Genomic DNA, 7,623 nt, shown 5'->3' with positions numbered 1-7,623 from the left:
AGAATAGATATCCTGAAAAGCCTCTTGATGCAAAATATCTAGAAACGATTAATAAACTATAGCATGCAGACTTGTAAATGCAAACCTGACCTGGTGAGAAAGAGAAGGAATTCCCTAGGAGTGAAAACAACAACAGATAAGCTGGTCAGCAAGCCCTAAGAGCTTTGGCTGCCCTAGGATGTTGGCTGGTCTTCCCAACCAAGGGATCTGGGTGTCAATAGCCACTTGGCAAAGGAAGACTAAGCCTTGATCCCACGCTGGGTAGAGAGTTGGAACTTAAATGCCTGTGTTAGCAAAAAAGCAAGGCTGAAAAACCAACGATTGAAGCACCGGGTTGAGAAGTTAAAGAACTACAAATGAAACCCAATAAAAGTAGTAATAAAGAGCTGAAACGAACACAAAAGATAACACCAGGCATGCCACCTAAAGCTGGAGCCCTTGAAGAAAGTACAACTTCAGTGGAAACAGGGGCCTAGAAAAATCTGTCCACTGGCAAAGGAGACTGCAAAGAAACTGCCTGTCTTGCCTGGTTCTGGATCGAGGACCACACAGCTCTTGTAATTCATAATCGGGGCCTCCCCCAGCTCAGGGTGGAGCAGGCAAACAACAAGTGAATAAATAAGCATAAAAGGAGACCCACTGCGCAAGGCCCCAAAGCCCCTGGCAGAAGCAAAAGCAGGTGTCTGACACAGGACACACCCTCCTCCCCAGGATGCCTCCGCTCACCATCACAGGACCGGGACGTCAAGAAGCTATTGAGTCTAGACATCCCTTCAGCCTTGAGGGTCCAAGTCCACATCCGTGCTTTAAAGCACTGATTCTTAAAGGGTGGTGCTGGAACCAATTGCATCAGCATCACCTGGAACTTGCTAGAAACGCAAATTGTCAGGCCCACTGAATCGGAACTCTGGGGATGAAGCCCTGAAACCTGCGTTTAACAAGCTCTCCAGGTGATTTTGATGCACTCAGTTTGAGAAGTTTACGCCCATTCTTCCTCTCAAGGTCTACCACCAAGACAAACATATCCAGTGAGTTCCAGTAAGATGGGGAATCATTGCCCTAGATCTTAGATAGATCTTATGCCTACCAAACCTAACAGAATTTTTAGAGCACCAAACAGAATTTTTATTTTTAAAGCATTGGAACTCATATAAGTCATTCTTTTCCTGTTTTATATAATAACATAGTAGACCCTTTAAAGGAATAGGTGGAGTTTCAGCTTAAAAAAGGAAATCGTCTCACATAATTGTTTATGATCTGTTTATGTAATAATTAGCATATGACTGAGAGATACCAATTACCTTCACATGAATAGAGCAGCCATTTACATAAATTATAATGCTAATAATCTTCTATTTTCAGTGCAGAATTTGGGTCTATGTGCTGCATTTTCACTTGGATAGAAAGAATCACTACCTCTTAAATAGAATGGGGATTTATTCTGTTGCTTTGAATACATGAATAATTTTGAAACTAGGACATCCTGCTTGGGACACAACTAAATCATCCGGTCACCTCTGATTCCTCACACCCTGAAATGTTAGTTCTTATTCACAGTTGTTCATCGTGTTCATTTCAACTTCAGGCAGGTCTGAAATGGTGGCAGATCTCATTAAAAATAAGAACGTTTATTTCATAGTCTATGACATCATGTTTTCTATTTCAGATTGCTGCTTCATCAGAAAATGTGTCACATTGTAATAAAGACGAGAGGACTTGTTGTTTTAAGCAGGATCTTAGAACACTCAGGCATCCTCTGTGTTGGTAGAGCTGCTACAAACTGGAGTTTATTGGCTCAGTTCAATGAATCTAGAATTTAAGTAGATGGCTCATTTTAAGATGATCAGACCCTGGGCCAGCCCTGTGGTGTAGGGGTTAAGTTCAGCACGCTCTGCTTTGGCAGCCCGGGTTCATGGATTCAGATCCCGGGGTAGACCTACACCACTCATCAGCCATTCTGTGGCAACGACCCACATATAAAATGGAGGAAGATTGGCACAGATGTCAGCTCGGGGCTAATCTTCCTCAGCAAAAAAAAAAAAAAAAAAAATCAGACCCTGGCACAGGCTGTATCCCAGTAATTATTTATGACAAATGACACCATTCAAGTGATAAGAACCTTTGTGTCTACCATGCAAAGCTTGTCTTGCCTAATTTCAAGATTTCAGACCAATACAATCAGTGATCAGAAAGAACTTTTATACTATCTGCTTCCATTCCTTTCACTTACGCACAGCGGCAGGGTCCATGGGCATGTGTGGAATAGATGTAAGAGCAAAGTGCCTGTGAGAACCGCCATAGGTGGGGCAAGTATTTCCAGGCACGCCACCTGCTTTGTCCAAGCAGTCTTTGCTGCTGACTCAGCAAAGTGACTCAACCCGAGTCCCCTCACCCACCTCTCCTGTCCTCTGACACCATTCCCTCAGTTCTCTACTCTCCAGACCTAATAGTCAGAACTTCTTCTCTTCTTGACAGAAGGTCTTTGACCCAGGACAGCCAGGCAAGTTCTGGCCTCTGTCATTCCATGTCAACTACAGAAGGACGAGACATCACAGAGAACCGCTCTACCACCGAATCATACACATCCCGTCCACAGCCCCCTCTCCAATATCCACATTGCCTTCGTTTCCTTTTCCATGCCCCCCAATATCAACTTCCTCATTGATATTTCACTGGCACATGGACATCAACACAAGCGTTATCACGATCTCAAACACCATCACTATTTCCTACATGTTCCCCGCTTCTGAAGTGGCGTGGCATGTTGGAAAAAGCAAAGGCGCTCTGAAGGCAGCTGAAATCCTTTCCAGTTACAGCCGCGGCTCTCGCCACCTGTGAGAGCTCGGGCACACTCCTCACCTCGAATGCTTTTCCTCGTCTAGTAAATAACAGGGACAATACCTTCCTCACGCGGTGTTTGCAAAGATTAATTGAGGTCAAGCACGTACAGCCGCTAACACAGGCGTGGCTCCTAGCGGTGCTCAAGAAGTGTGGGGAATTTTTGTATGCTGTGTCTCCTCAATAAACGTAGAACAAGTAACCAAACAAAGAAATGAATGAACAAAAGGAACTGGATGTTCTTACAGAATACTTTATCTAGAACAGAGGTTTTCAAACGTTTGGTTGTTGTTAGTGGAGAAAACCGTGCCTCAAGTAAGATCTTATGCAGAAGGTCAGCATCGAAAAATAAGAAAAATGCAGCAGCTTCAAAAGTAGGAGGGGATCCTGTCGCCCTCTTACCCAGACCCCTTGGTCCTCTTCTTTGCATACCAGGTCATCTTTGCCGTGAGACTCCAAAAAGTGCAGTTCCAAAACCACAGATCTGGGCGATATTTTCAAAACTACATTTTATTACAGCCTTTATCTAGATTCCACAAATTTTGTATTAGTTCTATTTTCTCTTTGTTAATAATCTAAGTGAAATGTTTATCATTACATCTTCTAACTTGTATTGTTGTGGATACATAGGAAAGCTGCCTTTGGAGAGAAGGAAATTCTCTTAAAAATACATCCACTGTTTCAGCGTATTCTCCTGGGGTTCTCCAAGTACATAACCACATCGGTTACAGATTATTTTATTTCCTCCTGGCCAGTATTTTTCTCTCTTATTTGTTTCATGTTTTAGTGTACACACCAGAACCTCCAAAATAATGTTATACAAAAATGGTCATAGGCATCGTCCTTTGGTTCTTGGTTTTAAGGAGCTTCCTCCTAGAACAGTTGTTCTCTACTTTATTGCCAGACTCCCAAGCCCTCGAGAGTCTGATTTAATTGGTCAGGGCTGGGTCTCAGGCATCAGCAGGCCTTAAACGTTCCCCAGGTGATGCTTATGTTCAAAGGATTGAGACCCTCAGCTCCAGACAATTTAACATGGAGTATGATGTTGGCTGCTTATTTAACACAGATATTCCTTATCACATTTAGGAAAGATATGCAGTTCTCAGGTATCTGAGATTTGTTCGTTTTTTCGTTTGTTTTCTAGTTTAGAAAGAGTGTTGCAATTATCTATTGAGATGATTGCATTATACATATATTCTTATTGAATACATTAAAGTGGTGAATACAACATCCTTGTGTTCTTCAGTTAAACTCAACTCGGCCGTGGTGGGTAATTCCTTTATTGTTTTGAGTTGTTGGCGTTTATGTTTATAATTTAGTACGACGTCTCTTTTTTTCTTTGTGTGTACACGTATGTTTGTCATTTTGGGTAGAGTTCTAGGAATGGAGTTGCTAGGTCATAGAAATCTATGATTCATTTTTAAAGAAAGTTCAATATTTTCCAAACAAACTTGTTTTTGAAAAGGGAAAGTAAATTTGTATATCATACATGTGTTCTTGGTTTGTATTTGTTTTTCTCCAAAAGTCTCTCAGAAATTGATCAAAAAATTACGTCTCTAGTTTTTTCCCTGTTTTAATTTTGAAACTTTATTGGCAAAACTGTTATAATACCTTAAGCCATGACTGTTTCTAAAAAGTTCATTACCTCAAAAATATCATTTGATATTAGGTGAATTAAAGTAAAACCCCTTGACGATTTGTGTTGTATGAAATCGGGATGACAAGTTTTGAAGTCAATCTCTAAAAGATTCTCAAACTCTTACAGATATTGCACCTGAAAATATTGCCAACATTTCTGAAATTGTCAGCAGCTTTTCTTTGTGAATGAGTTGTCTGTTAGCAACCCTTTCAGACTTCAAATACTGCTTAGAATATTAAAAGAAAAATCAAAGCTTTAGAGTACTTTAGGATTGTCTTTATATTTTTGGCGTCAGGAGATTAAATTTTGTGCATATATGCGAATGATGTCTCTTTATGTATTCTCTGTCCTGTTTTAGTAAAAATAACAATAACAACAGGATTATGGTTAAGGGGTGTTTGCTATGTTCCGGATTGTTGCTGTCACCTGCCATCCAGTCAGCTCCCACTCCTGGCAACACTGTAAATGAGCCATGTCCTCAGTGTCCTGTCCTCAACATACATACTCAGCTTCTGTAGACTCGTGCCTGTGGCTTCCTTCATGGAGTCAATCCAGCTCATATTTGGTCTTTCTCTTTTCCTGCTGCCTTCTACTTTTCCCAGTATTAATTGTCTTTTCCAAAGAATCTTGCTATCTCAGGATGCGCCCCCAGGTTTATCATTTTTGCCTCCAGCGATAGGTCAGGCCTAATTTGCTCTGGGACCCACTTGTCATCTTCCTGGCAGGGCAGGGTGACTGTAGAGCTCTCCTCCAACATTGCATTTCAGATGAATCCCTTTCTTTCCTGTCAGCTTACTTCACTGTTCAGCTTTCGTGCCTGGAAGTACTAATTGGGAATCCGAGGGTGTGGATCATCTTGGCCGTGGTGTCTAAGGACACTTCCTTACATGTGATGATCTTTCATTATACTGTTCTAAGTTCTTTACATGATTATTTTATTTCTTTCTCAGTCTTACACATATGCTTACACTGTGCTTACCATGCTTACACTGAAGCACAAAACGATTAAAAGTTGTCCCCAAGGTCATACAGCCAGCACACGAGAGAGCCAGGATTTGAACTGGGGTAGGCTGATGCTGGAAGTCACGCTTTAGGGCACTGTTTCATGCCGCCTCTCGGGGCCACCAGAGGCACCTTTGTGAGCTTGGTTAGCAGACAAGCCCCTTAACCTGCGACTTCTTCAGGGTGCTCATCGGTAAAATGAGGATTATAGTTCCCCCTCCCTCATAGGGTTGTCAGGAGAATTATAGAACTAATATTTGAGAAGTGCTCAGAACCACGCCCAGCACCGAGTGAGCACTGTGTTAAATGCTTGCGAGCAGATCCGAGCCAGGCTCTCCGGTTCCGGGTCTCGTCCATCGCTCTTTAGGATCAGGGTTCTGCGAGTTTTAAAAAATGACTTGAATAGCTTTTATTCTCTTGCTACTTTTTATTAAATCAATTTTAGTCACTTACGTTTTCTCCCAAATCATTCATTTTCTATTTTATTGGCATAGGTGTATAGAATGTTTTTTAATAATAAAAAGCTCTATGCTGTTTTCACCTTTTACTTTTCTAATTTTGTTTGTTTACTTGCATTTTCTGTTTACAAAAAAGCTAGTCTTGATTTTATTGATTTTGTTTTGGTTACTTTTTCCCAAAAAAAAACCACACCTTGTACTTATCTCTTAATGCTACTAATTTTCTGTTTTGTAAATAATTAATTTCTGATTTTTTATGTCTATCTTCTTGAGCAAAAGGCTTCATTTATCTAGTTTTAATTCAATATCCCTTAAAATGATAGGAAGCACTCAACACTATAAATTTGGCTATGTACAGCTTTGATCTCAATCCGACAGTTTTTATTTGTGCTATTTCAAGTCAACCTGCTTTCGGCATGTTCCCCAGTCACCGTTCACAGTCAGCCCTTCTCCCATCACATTTATTCCACCCCCTGCCCCCCCCGCCATTGGTTCTCTCAGGCTACCAGCTCCTCTGGGGCCTCTCTTCTAAAGCAAGTATTCTCTTGACTCAGTTTATCTCCTTCCAACATATGGCGATTTCACATAATTGCAATGAGGGAAAGGAGATTAGAAGATTTTATTTAGTTTTTCTGATCCAGTTACATGGTCCAGGCTCACAAAGGGACAATCAATTATTCTCCTATACAACAAGAAGCAATTAGAAACTATAATAAAAGAACCAGTACCATTTAGCATACCAGAAGAAAGAGGAGGAGGAGGAAAAAGGAAGAGAGGGAGGAAGGAGGGAAAGAAGGAAGAAAGAAAGGAAAGAGAAAAAATAGGAGTAAATTTAATGAGAAACATGCAGGAACTATATAAAGAAGACTTCCAGAAAATTTTAAAACTCTTCTGGGAGACATTTAAAAAGAAAAACAGCTTGAATAGAAATGGAGAGCTATTCTTTGTATTGATATAGGAAAAGCCAATATTGTAAGAATGTCAGTTCTCTCTAAATTAACATGTAAATTGGTTGCAACCTCAATAAAATATTAATTGATTTTTTAAATCAGAGCAGCTGGTTCTAAGATTTTTGTATAAATATCAAAATTCAAGTTTAGCCAGAAAAAAATTCTGAAAAGGAAGCATATGAATCAAGCAAGTTCTTCCAGATAATAAAGTATATGATAAAGCAAATGTGATTAAGCTGGATGAATGAATCATGATAGAGAATCCAGAACTAGACTCAAATGCATATGCAAATACAGTATTTACCTAAATGACATTTCAAAGCAAACGTATTGTTCAAATACTAATAATGATACTATTCATAAAGTTATATTTTTTCTGATAAACGTTTTAATTTTTGTTAAATGTCATACACTTATTATATGTTATAACATTTATTATGAATGTTATACATTTTTTATATAAATGAATCTGTAAAGTCCTAGGAGAAAACAGAGGACTTATTTTTATATTCTGGATTGGAAAAGGCCTTTTTAACATTTACTGAGCACTCGTTGCCAAGAATTTTTTCAGTGCTTTACATGTATTTATTTATTTAATCCCCACACTCTGTTCTAATCCCTATTTGACAGAGAAGAAACCGAAGCACAGAAAGGTGAAGCAAAGTTGGTGCTTGACCCCATCGCTCAAAAGGGGCAGAGTGGAAGAACGCGTGTGACCAGAAACCAGGCAGGAAAG

The sequence above is a fragment of the Equus asinus genome, chromosome 1 (assembly GCF_041296235.1).
Source record: "Equus asinus isolate D_3611 breed Donkey chromosome 1, EquAss-T2T_v2, whole genome shotgun sequence".
Taxonomy (NCBI): domain Eukaryota; kingdom Metazoa; phylum Chordata; class Mammalia; order Perissodactyla; family Equidae; genus Equus; species Equus asinus.
Note: the sequence above shows the minus strand (reverse complement) of the source record.